Source organism: Triticum dicoccoides, chromosome 5B, assembly GCF_002162155.2.
Source record: "Triticum dicoccoides isolate Atlit2015 ecotype Zavitan chromosome 5B, WEW_v2.0, whole genome shotgun sequence".
In the NCBI taxonomy this organism is placed as follows: Eukaryota; Viridiplantae; Streptophyta; class Magnoliopsida; order Poales; family Poaceae; genus Triticum; species Triticum dicoccoides.
The window spans coordinates 503,358,113-503,371,630 of NC_041389.1; positions in this window are offsets into that span (position 1 = coordinate 503,358,113).

Consider the following 13,518-nt stretch of genomic DNA (forward strand, 5'->3'; position numbering starts at 1 on the left):
TAAGCCCCTTGTAATGGAGAATGGCTGGGGTCCTGGCGCACTCTATATAAGCCAACCCCTCCTCTGGCACAAGGGTTTGCACCCCCTGTACTACCACACACATATAATCCAGTCGACCACCTCCGGGCACCGAGACGTAGGGCTTTTACTTCCACCGTGAAGCGCCTGAACTCGTAAATCCCGTGTGTACACCTTCACCATAGCTAAGATCTTGCCTCTCCATACCTACCCCCCTTTCTACTGTCAGTCTTAGGACCACGACACAAGACACTACACTAGTAGCGGGAGGAGCAATCGGAGTGCTAATAAAATCATTGTTGTTGGTATTTGAGAAATCACACGACTTGGTCTTCTCTTGAGTCATTGTGACTACATAGCAAGATTGCACTAAAACAGATCCGACAAGAAAACGGTGAACGAAAAAGAGGACGAATAAAACGGCAAATTTTTGTGAAGTGGGGGAGAGGAAAACGAGAGGCAAATGGCAAATAATGTAATTGCGAGGAGATGAGATTTGTGATTAGGAACCTGGTAGATGTTGATGATGTCTCCCCGGCAACAGCGCCAGAAATTCCTTTTGATGTTTTCTTGAACTACGTCGGTGTTTCCCCAAAGAGGAAGGGATGATGCAGCACAACAATGGTAGGTATTTCCCTCAGTGATGAGACCAAGGTGTAACGCCCCAAATCCGATGCGCCAGGTGTCTTCCAGTTATTCGCCATCGTTGCCATGTCATCTGCTTGCGTGTTGCATTTTGCCATGTCATCATCTGCATTTCATCAGCATGTTTTTCAGAACTTGCATCCGTTCGGGTCCTCCCGTTTCTCTCTGTTGTCCATTCTGAGCACAGACACACTCGCACGCGCCTGCGACACCTACGAAATATTATTTTATAAGTGGGTTGAAAGTTGGCGTGCGGTCTTATTATAGTGTAGGTAGGCCGCCTGTCAAATTTCGTCGCGTTCGGAGTCCGTTTGATAGCCCAACCGTCATCAGTGGTGGTGTCGTCGCCGGTTTATTCGTCGGATGTTTTCGGTCCCCGAAAACCCCTGCCAAGCTGCTATCTCTTCTCTCCTTAAAGCCTAGCCCATCTATATAGTCCACCAACCCCTTTCCTAGTCCCTCTCCGCTCCGGAGCCGTCCAATGGCGATCGTACGGTCTGAAACGGCCCCCAAACCACCAAAACCTAGCCCTTTTCCCTATATAAACAACCCCCATGCCGTTTTGGGCATCCCCTAGCCTCCACCTACCTCTAGCCTCTCCTCTCCTCGCAATCCGCGCCGGCTAAACCCTGCCCCACCACTTGGCGCCGCTGCCGCCGCACCCCGGACCAATCCGGGTGCGCCACGTCGCCTCCTCGTGCCTGCCAGCCACTCCCGCGCTGCCATGTGGCGTCACCACGTCGCCCGCGCCTCTCCCCGCAGCTCCTCGCCGCCGTGGCCCTTTCGGCCCATGCCAGGCCCGCCCCTGGGCTGATCTAGGCCCAGATCTGGCGCCCCGCGCCCCTCTGTGCCTGCTCGCTCCAGATCGGGAGAGGAGCTCCCGATCCAGAGCCGCCGCCTCGCCGGAATTGCCGCCGGCGACCACCTCCGACCAGGCCGGCCCTTACGCCCTACTCCTCCTTCCCCTGCCCGCCTCCTTCTCCCTCTCTCTCTTCCTTCCTCGTGCTTCTCTCTCTCCCGCTCACGATCTCTCCCTCTCTTTGTATACCTCGCAGGAGCTACCATGGCCGCCCTGATCTCCGCGTCCGCGCCGCCTCAAGCCGCCTCGTCGCCGGGAATGGATTCCTCATGCCTGGATCCACCCATTCCCGGCATCCTCAATTCCCGCCGCCCCACCATCGCTGGAGTCTCTCTGTACGAGGACTGGAGCTTTCCCGAGCTGAATCTCGTTTTTGCGCGGGTAGTTTTTCCACTAAGTCCCAGTTTCTGTAACATTATGTGTGCATCTTCATCTTGTCATAACATTGTGCATGTTGCTCCGTTTTGCGTGTATGATATGTCAAAATGTTCATCTCAGAGTTTTCTTCATGATGGATTAGTTTTTAGACATGTTACGGTTCATATTAATGCCTTAATATTCTTTACAAAACTGCTATGTGATATATACTGCTGGAATCTACTGATTGTTAACATCATTTGTGCATATTGTGAGTGCCACAACTTTGTCCCTGTACATGCTATGATGATCATCTAGATATTCACATGTTCTTCTCTTCATGCTCTACATATTGGTGTGCTTTGCATTCATGTTAGGGTGCATCTTGTTATATTAATCCCTGTTGCAAAAGTGCATGTTGCTGTTAACTGCTGAAAACTGATGTAACTTGTTGATTTGTCATTTTTGTTGCATTTTGTATGTGCATCCTATGAGCATGAAGTTTATATATTTTTGGAGCATTTTCATGACATATTTACAGGTATGCAATCCATGTATTTTTATATGCCCTGTAGTGAGTGCATCAAGCTTGTGAAGTGGGTTACTTGCTGTTAACTTTCTGTTAATATTGAATCTGTCATATCATGTTGCCATGTTTACTCGATGCTACCAATTAATCCATGCATAGTATGGAGTTGCTTAGTTGACATGTTTTATTGTCTATGTTATGCTCTATCATGCCATGACTTTTGATGCCCTATATATGTCCTGTAGAATATGTTTTCGTTACCATGAACATGCTTATATAATGTTTCAGATTTCTATTAACTTCATGATGCCTTGTTGTGAGCTTGTTAATGAGTGTTCCATGCCTCTTCTGGAGATTCTTCAATTACATGTTTAGAATTATGCTATGTTTACTTTGTTCACATGCCATGTTTGTTAATTTTGGTTGTCATATGGCTCTGTTCCATGCTTGCAAACATGCTATCATAATGTTGTTGTTTTACACTTGCTGAAACTGTTTCAACATTCAATCTTGTCTTGTTGATTCCTACTAATTCATTAGTCATATGTATATGATGCCATGATGATATTTTCTCTTTGTTATGTGTAGTGACATGCCCTTGGTTGCTACGTTAACTTGTTGTAGCTTGTCTCTTTCTTGCTCTCAAGTTGCCATCACATTGACTCTGCTCATGTATATGCTCATGTGTTATAAAGTTGCATTTTTCATTGATCATATTGGTTTAATATTGATTCCTATGAACCTGAACCTTAATGATATTTTAAGTGTGATATCTGTACATGAATTGTGTGTCAAGTTGGTGCTCATAAGATTCCTGTAGCATGTTGTTTTGATGTTTGCAAAGTGCCTACTTGCTGTTTTAGGCAGATTGTTGTTACATCTTGATTGGAGTGTATGTGTTGCACCGTTGCTCCGTTTTGAACATGCTCTATATGAAACTTGCTTAGAATTGCATGTAGTTTCATATTATCATGTTGCATCCTTGTTTTGAAGTGTTTGCTTGATGTTTGGATGCATTTTGCATCAATGTCATGTTTAACTTGTGTTGCTCATATCTTCTATACCGTAGCTCCGAATTAAATAAACTTTATATGAAACTTGAATAGAATTTCGTGTAGATCATCATAGTGATCTTTAACTTGCTGTTTAACAACTTCAACTTAATGTTTGTTCAGATCTGGACCAATTTCGAAATTTGCATATGAGGACTTATCGGATTTGTTATATGTTGTTTCCGACCTCTTTTAAACTTGCTTTGACGTGTTGTTCTTGTTTGCATCATTTCTTACCATCAGTAGCATCATATAGCCTTGTAATGCATCATACTTGGTTGTGCATCATGTCATGTTTATGTGTTGTGTGTTTACCATGTTGTTTGCTTCTTTCCGGTTGTGCTCCTTCTCGATAGTTCATGTTTCGTTGCGATCGAGAGGATTCGTTCGACTATGCTTGGTTCGTCTACGCCCATTCATCTCCTTCATGTACTCGTTATTCTTCCTAGCGGGATTTCAGGCAAGATGACCGTCACCTTGAATCTCACTACTATCATTGCTATGCTAGTTGCTTCGTTCTATCGCTATGCTGCGCTACCTATCACTTGTTGATCAAGCCTCCCAAATTGCCATGTCAGCCTCTAACCTTTTTACCCTACCTAGCAAACTGTTGTTTGGCTATGTTACCGCTTTTGCTTAGTCCCTCTTATAGTGTTGTTAGTTGCAGGTGAAGTTGAAGATTGCTCTATGTTGGACAGGATTATGTTGGGATATAACAATATCTCTTATTTCATTAATGCATCTATATACTTGGTAAAGGGTGGAAGGCTCGGCCTTATGCCTCGTGTTTTGTTCCACTGTTGCCTCCCTAGTTTCCGTCATACCAGTGTTATGTTCCTTGATTTTGCATCCCTAACATGGTGTGTGTTTATGGGCCCCTCTTGACAGTTCGTTTTGAATAAAACTCTTCCAGCAAGGCCCAACATTGGTTTTACATTTGCCATAATAATACTTGAACTAAATAATTAATTCGCATAGGGCGTCATGAACCCGATGTTTCTTTCTAAATAGCAGGGAGGGGCCAGCGTTGATGGTGTTGGTCCCAAACAGAGCCACTTGCGGTGCCACCCCTTCACCAGGGGTTTTCGGTTGCCGTACGTACTGCTCATCCGGACGTGTCCTGAGATTAGATACGCGCGGCTACTATCAGGGTGTCGACATGTTGGGAGGCTTTGCTGGATTAGTTTTACCATTGTCGAAATGTCTTGTGCACCGGGATCCCGAGTCTGATCGGATGTCCCACGATGGAGGATTGTCTCCGCGGATCGTGAGCTTATAATGGGCTAAGTTGGGACACCCCTGCAGGGTATAAACTTTTGAAAGCTGTGCCCGCGGTTATGTGGCAGATGGGAATATGTAATGTCCGGTTGTAGAGTACTTGACACCAGATTCGAATTAAAATACACCAATCGTGTGCGTAACTGTGACGGTCTCTTTTCAAGAGGGTCGAGAAGAGAACACGATGGGGTTATATTTGAACGTAAGTAGTTCAGGATCACTTATTGATCATGACTAGTTCACGACCGTTTGCGTAGCTTCTCATATTACTCTTGTACTCGTAAGTTAGCCACCATATCATGCTTAGCCTCTTGATGCAGCCTCACCACTTATCCATTCCATACCCATTAAGCTTTGCTAGTCTTGATACCCATGGTAATGGGATTGCTGAGTCCTTGTGGCTCACAGATTACTACAACAACAGTTGCAGGTGCAGGTAATGTGATGATCATGAGGTGAGAGCGATGTTTTCTTGTCTTGAAGTTCTTCTTCTGCTTCTTCTTCATTCAGGGGTTAGGTTCTTGGTCGGCAGCCTGGGCTAGCAGGGTTGATGTCGTTTGAGTTTCTGTTTGTGTTTCATCCATAGTCGGATGTTGCTCTTGTATGATTATGTTGTATTCGTGTGGCATCGTTTGCCTCTTGTATGTATCCCCAACTATTATGTAATGGTACGTTGTAATGATATCCACCTTGCAAAAGCGTCTCCAATATGCACTTCTATCTTTGGTGGGACCTTCGAGTTCCTTTAGGATAGGGTCACATATTGGGCGTGACATAAGGTTATTGAACTAGTAGGAGAACCACGCAACACTACGTAGACAGCACCTACAGCTGCACACAAATAACAAATACTCACAACCCGACGTATTAAATGGGTTGTCAATCCCTTTCGGGTAACGGCGGTAGAAATTGGCAAACGGACATGAGAGAGTTGTAAATATTGATAGATCGAACGCCAAATAAAATGAAGTGCAGCAAGGTATTTTTGGTTTGATAGATCTGAAAATAAAAGCAAAGGAAATAGATTGCAAAGGCAAATATAATAAAGAAGAGACCCGGGGGTCGTAGGTTCCACTAGTGGCTTCTCTCGAGAAAAATAGCAAACGATGGGTGAACAAATTATTGTTGGGTAATTGATAGAACTTCAAATAATCATGACGATATCCAGGCAATGATCATTATATAGGCATCACATCCAAGATTAGTAGACTGACTCATGCCTGCATCTACTACTATTACTCTACACATCGACCGCTATCCAACATGCATCTAGCGTATTAAGTTCATGGAAAAACAGAGTAATGTAATAAGAATGATGACATGGTGTAGACAAGATCTATTTAGGTAGAAAAAGACCCCATCTTGTTATCCTTAATAGCAACGATACATACGTGTCGGTTCCTTTCTATCACTAGGATCAAGCATCGTAAGATCGAACCCATCACAAAGCACCTCTTCCCATTGCAAGATAAATAGATCAAGTTGTCCAAACAAAACCCAAATATCGGAGAAGAAATACGAGGATATAAGTAATCATGCATATAAGATATCAAAGAAGGCTCAAATAACATTCATGGATATAAAAGATAGATCTGATCATAAACTCAAAGTTCATCGGATCCCAAAAAACACACCGCAAAAAGAGTTACATCATATGGATCGACCATTGTATTGAGAATCAAACGGGAGAGAGGAAGCCATCTAGCTACTAACTACGGACTCATAGGTCTACAAAGAACTACTCACGCATCATTGGAGAGGCACCAATGGACATGATGCACCCCTCCGAGATGGTGTTTAGATTGGATCTGGTGGTTCTGGAACTTGCAGTGGTTGGAATTGATTTTCGTCGACTCCCCTAGCGTTTCTGGAATATTGGGGTATTTATAGAGTAAAGAGGTGGACCGGGGGGCACCCGAGGTGGGCACAACCCACCAGGGCATGCCTGGGCCTCCAAGCGCGCCCTGGTTGGTTGTGCTCCCCTCGGAGCACCCTGCAGGTGCTTCTTCGGCCCATTGGATGTCTTCTGGTCCAAAAAAATCCATAAAAAGTTTGCTGCGTTTGGACTCCGTTTGGTATTGATTTCCTACGATGTAAAAAATATGCAGAAAACAGCAACTGGCACTTGGCACTATGCCAATAGGTTAGTACCAAAAAATGATATAAAATGACTATAAAATGATTGTAAAACATTCAAGAATGATAATATGGAGCAATCAAAAAATATAGATACATTGGAGACGTATCAATGATCCGACTATACTAACAAAGCCCCCAATACATCAAGATCGTGACATCAAGAACACGGGAGAGAGACAAAGAGAGATTAAACACATAGCTACTAGTACAAACCCTCAGCCCCGAGGGTGGACTACTCCGTCCTCATCGTGGTGGCCGCCGGGATGATGAAGATGGCCATCGGTGATGATCTCCCCCTCCGGCAGAGTGCCGAAACAGGGTCTAGATTGGATCTTGTGGATACATAGGCCTTGCAGCGGCGGAACTTCTGATCTAGGGTTACCCCGAGGGTTTTTGGAATATTTGGTGATTTATAGGGCAAAGAGGGGGTGTGAGGCCACCGAGATGGGCACAACCCACCTGGGGGCGAGAAATCCTTCTTGCTACCTCTTGAGCACTGCGTTGGTTTTCCTTGAAGAGGAAAGGGTGATGCAGCAAAGTAGCATAAGTATTTCCCTTAGTTTTTGAGAACCAAGGTATCAATCCAGTAGGAGGCTACACGCAAGTCCCTCGTACCTACACAAACAAGCAAGAACCTCGCAACCAACGCGATAAAGGGGTTGTCAATTCCTTCACGGCCACTTGCGAAAGTGAGATCTGATAGAGATAATGAGATAAGATAAATATTTTTGGTATTTTTATGATATAGATTAAAAAGTAAATATTGCAAAATAAAGTAGATCGGAAACTTATATGATGGAAAATAGACCCGGGGGCCATAGGTTTCACTAGTGGCTTCCCTCAAGATAGCATACGTATTACGGTGGGTGTTGGGGATATACCCCGCGGTATAACCCGGCCGGAAATATGACCCGGCCGGACTTCGCGGCTCATCAGAGACCCGGCTGACACTTGGCGACTCACTGGTCTGACAAACTCACGAGCCCGGCGACTCACTAATGGCCCCGATGGTGCGTCATATAGAGGACTAGGCCCAAGGCCCAGAAGGCTGACTCATGTTATGGTGGGCCGGCTTAAGAGGAAAGCATAAGAAATATTCCCTTACAAAAGAAGCAAGACTAGGGCTCCACTTGTAATAGAGTAATCCGAATTCTACTAGGACTAGTCATGTAACCCACCCCTTCAACTTTTATAAGGAGGGGCAGGGCACCCCAAGAGGGACAAGAGAGAAAATAAATCTCAAAGGCTAGAGACAACTAGAGGAGAGCCGGTTACGCGGCGTCTCCCTCATGAGCATAATGAGACCTAGCCACAAACATCAGGTAGGGCTATTACCGGATGATGTTTCCCGGGGCCCGAAGCTATCTAAATCCTTGTCTTATGTGTTGATCCGTCCCGCGTCTCTCGTCTCGACCAACCCCTCTCAAGCTACCACATAGATGTGTTGGCCTCACGACTAAGTCCTCACACTAGGACATCTGCCGTGACAAATCCACGGCAGTTGGCGCCAACCGTGTGGCCTGCGCACGGTGGTGTTGAGTTCTTGAAGGGATTTCTTTCAGGGATCGAGAAGCTCGCAACTGAGCAGATGAAAAGAAGCCAGCATGGAACAACCGCATGAGCCGCCGGACAACCATGGACAGAGCCGGCAAAATTATCATTGGGAAATCAGAATTATAATTAAACCTTGGAGCGGCAGGTACGAGATTGTGATTAAGACAATTTTTGGGTTACGCGCTATGCGATCGCCGCACGCACCATGGAGATCCGCCGAGTACGAGTCAAAAGAAACTTGCACTGCACCGGTACAAGTCCCAAGGAAGTTCCATAGCGGCGAGGGCAGGCAAAGCCGAAAGTGTTTCGTTGTTGTTACTTTTTATGGAAAGACAAGGTTGAACCATCAGACCAAGAGGAAGTACTAGTCCAGCCACTGTTCTACATGTGAAGGGTAACTATTGAAAGGTTAAATCACCCATTCACACACCCAGTCAAGTCAACTACTATCCGGAGAAAAACATGGACGTGGGCGCAGATTTGGCCCTTGCCTTGCGACGCCCCAGCCTCTGCCTAACAGCCGGCCAAGCAACCATCTGAGCCACCTTCACCAAGACGCCACGCCTTGTTCCAGCACCCTGCCCTAGCCGCTCTGCCGGCTGCGCCCGAGCCGCGCAGCTGTGACTCGCTCCGCCTTGAGCCGCTGCCGGCGCGGGCCGCCTCTGAGCCCATAGAGGCCATCTTGAATCGCTGGGGCCACTCTAAGCCACCGTTGAGCACGCATCCACTGGTCAAGCCGCCACGGTCGTTCCGAGCCGCCACCCGCCGTTGCTGTCTCTACGGCCGCAAGCTGCCGCTTGCCTAAACCGCCACAGTGCCTGCCCTTGAGGCGTACGAGTGAACGGACTAGAGCTACGCAATGCCCAAAGGCTAGCCCGCAGGAGGGGAAGGCCCATATGGAGTCGTACACCTGATAAATAAATCCAACAGGACCTCCAAAAATTGTACATATTGGTTCCACACATACTGCCCCAATGGCACAAGGACCAAGGGTTTTGATACTCTTGTCTCTCACGAGAAGGAAGCTTCCAAGGCTGATCAATTGGCATTACTACCTATACTTCCATCAAGGCACAAAGTTCAGTATTTGCTTGACTCTTACGAGGAGTTCAGCAGTGATTTGAATTAAGGTCCCATTACAAATCTTTCTGCGCTACATCTAAAATCGTCTATCCAATTATTCGCCGACGCGGGTTACATCGATACACAAGAGCCCGTATCCAACATTGTTCCGTTCTGAAGCTACCTGACGGACAGCATGCACAACACATTGCTCGTCAGGCCGGTCTTCATCAACTGGTTGGAGTTGACACCGGCATCTACGCCAGGTTGCACGAGCCTTGCCTCCGCTTCTGCCGCATCTCCGGCTGCGCCGTGAGCTGCCTCTCCGCTGTCGCGACCGCGCCACAAGCCCGCCCGCTTGCAAAGCTGTTGTTTTTGTGGTCGTTGCCTTGACTCTCCAGGCCTCACTTCCGCATGCTCCTTCACGCGCTCCTGTGCAGATGCACACCCGCGACTCTCCCTCGTCCCGTGTTGCGCCTCCGGGCCTCGCTGTGTTGAGCCACCACCGGAGAGTCGCCCGCGCCTCCAGCCGCCACAGGAGAGCCTCCCGAGCCTCCGGGCCTTCCCGCATCAAGCCGCTGCCGAAGAGCCGCCCTGCACCTCCGGGTTTTCCCGCGTCAAGTGCCGCCACATGCGGTGAGCGGCCCTGCTCCATGTCTGTGGCCACTTCACCTCTGCTCTAGGTCATCCCCGCCTGAGCCGCCGGCCACCCCCCGTGAGCCTGCGGTCGGCTGGCCCTCACCTCATTTCAGAGCCGCCACTCTTGTCTCCCTCGCTCGATTTTTCCTCTGAACCGCTGTGCTCCTGCGTGTCATTATGCAAGCAGGGTGCCTGAAGAAATAAAGCAAAGGGGGCGTATCATTATTTCCGCCGTGGCATCACTCTGAGCCAGCTACTACTACTCCACGAGAGGTCAAGGCTACAGTCAAAATACTGTCCACATTCGTCCGATGAAAATACCAGGTGAAATCTTTTCTATATATTTTATCAGCACATATTAAGTTGTTTGAGAACAATTACTCTGGTCTATGATATGTTTTCACATGGCCATTATTCCTTCAAAGGTGTCGCATAAAGGGCGCACGCCAGCATTATTTTTGCACTAGTGTTTGCCTGTGCCGTGCTGCTGGACGGATACGGGCGCAAGTCGCCGCCTCCACTACATCAACATACGCGACTGACTCGTCGTCCGCGCTCATGGTCGACTTACCCGCGTCCGTGCTATTTCCAACGCTGCGGCCGACCCTCTCGTCTGTACCGGCTTATAACGCCGCTGCCGACTCATCTGTCTGCTACTACGGCTGATTCAGCCGTGATTGATTTCAGCTTCACCTGGTGATCATCAACTCTGTGGTGGATAACTACTGGCCTGATGTATCAGATTCAAGAACTCCAGATCATTGGAGGAAAAAATAACCCAGTCCCGGAGGCTGCTATTATATTGATGAAAATTTAAAGGCCGTCAGAGAATTTTCGGCTCAAAATGAAGATTCCGGTTTAAAATCTGGTTCAAGAGAAATCCGTCTCTCACAAAGCATTCAAGCTCTCAATATCTGGTTTAAAATTCCGGCTCAAGAAGAATTTATCTCTTGCAAAGTTCGAGTTCTCAGAACAATTAAAGGGACCAAAGAGAGTCTGTTGCAAAGCACAACTCAAACATAGGTACCCTGTTTCAAAGGTCATTTGGGGGCTTCCTGTTCAAACATAGGTGTATTCACTAAAGAGAACATAGCTTTCAGTACCCTCTTGATTGGTGCAATGCCAGCACTTCAAGGTCATTTGGGGGCTTCCTGTTCAAACATAGGTCGTATTCGAACCAAAGAGAACATAGCTGTCGGTACCCTCTTGATCGGCACAATGCCAAACCCACTAGGGGGCTTCTTGATCGTATTCGAATCACAGCTTAACCCCTTTTGGGTCCGACTTTGATCGTATTCGAAACAGAGTCGTTAAAAAACTCTCAAGGTCATTTGGGGGATTCCTGTTCAAACATAGGTCATATTCGAACCAAAGAGAACATAGCTGTATGTACCCTCTTGATCGGCGCAACGCCAAAACCATTAGGGGGCTTCATGATCGTAAATCCTAGCTTAACCCCTTTTGGTCCGGTTTATTGATCGTATTCGAATCAGAAGCCTCGATTTTTCTTTCTGTTTGGCTTAAGTTTTTTGACAACAATTTTTGGTTTTGTCTTGAGACTTTTTTGTTCAGATCTAAGGCATATATATGTGGTTTCTATTTAACCCGGCTTGGCTTTGGACGATAAGTCGCCGGCGTATAACAATGATCAAACATTTGGAAGTGTTGGCTTCTAAAGAGTTGGGTTATCACCCTTACTATGCAGGTCACATAAACTGGCAGTGCAAATTCATTATCACAGGTATGATATTGTTATTATAGTTATGTTTCAAGTTCTGACTCATACCAGTCTTATCTATGATTCCTTTTTACACATCAGTGGTTATATGTGAGATATTATGACCCGCTCTGCGGTAAAGTGCCAAGGGTTCTTGTAATCTACCTGTGTGTAGGATAAGACTACATTTGGGTGGTTACTCGCCCTAGCTTTTGATGTTAAGTCGCCAGGGCATATGTTGTTTAAACTCTATGCAGGATTTACAGAGCTATGACTTACATAAATGATTAAGTTCTAGCCCATCCTCAAAGATTGAAATTGGTGTCTCAAAAGGGTTATCAATTCTTGATTTTTTCAAAGGCTATAAGCCGCCGGGTTATGAAATTCTGGCTTACAAGGAATTAGCATTATAGACGCCATCGGCCCAGAACCGCCAAATATTAAAACTATGGATTTACTTGTCAGCCGATAAGGTATTCAAATTTCTATAGCCAAACTTGGCTGGATTTTCATGATGATATTAAATACTTGGAAGTTTTGTCTTCTAAGTTTTGGATTATCACCTTTACTACATTGATGTGGTTTTCAAAGTCGCTTTAGTGCAAAGGCTATTATTTATCAATGGATATGATTATTTCTACAATGGAAGGAATAGTCCCGAGTCGCTGCAGGCTTATGACCCGTCACTTGGGGGCTACATTATTCAAATTAAGATTACATCAAATATGCAAGTCCCATGTCACTACCAGCATGCACCATGGCACTTGGGGGCTAATGAAAAGTCATTTTTTGCTCAACTTATTGAAGACCCGACTCATCACATTGTAATGAGCCGGCCCTTGGGGGCTACCAGTTGCTCCTGTCAAAAATTTAAGGTACACAAGCCTTAATCCATTATGTTGAAAGATCCACTACTTAGTTGGTAGAGAACAAAGCTCTTAACCTTATGGACATGGGTTCAAGCCCCATGGTGGAGATTACATCATATGATGTTATTATCAATGAATTATATACAAAGTCCCAGCTCAGTATTATCTTACTGAGCCGGCCCTTGGGGGCTACACGTTGCTTCTCAAGTCTACATGATCATATTTACAAAGTCCCTGGTCATTATTTCATAATGACCCGGCACTTGGGGGCTACAAGTGATATGAATATAAGGGAGGTACAATTTCAAACTTGGTGTGAGCAACAGTTGTGACCCGGTGCTGTCAATATTTACAAGCCAGCAGTTTTTCCAATTATAACTCGCCAGCTTCTATATCCTTGAACCGGCGGATCACCAGATGAATCTTGAGGCCAATATGTTTATTAAGCCGGAGCTTTGGAAACCGACTCAAATGGATTATTTCTTATAATATTTCTCTACAAGAAACCAATGTCAGCAAATTGATTATGAAGCTGGCCTATTGACCCGGATTTTTTGCATTGGTAATGTTTAAACACATCTTCTAAAAGGATATTTGCTATGAGATCATGAACACACATCCAGGAGGAAATGTCAAGGACTTAAGGATGACCATGTGCCGGCTTACAAGAATATTTAACCCGGAGCACAACCTGTCAGATTTGTTCTTGTGTTTATGTTGCAGGATCAGTTTAACATGGATAAATCCAAATTAAACTGGGGGCTAATGTTGGGGATATACCGCGCGGTATGACCCGGCCG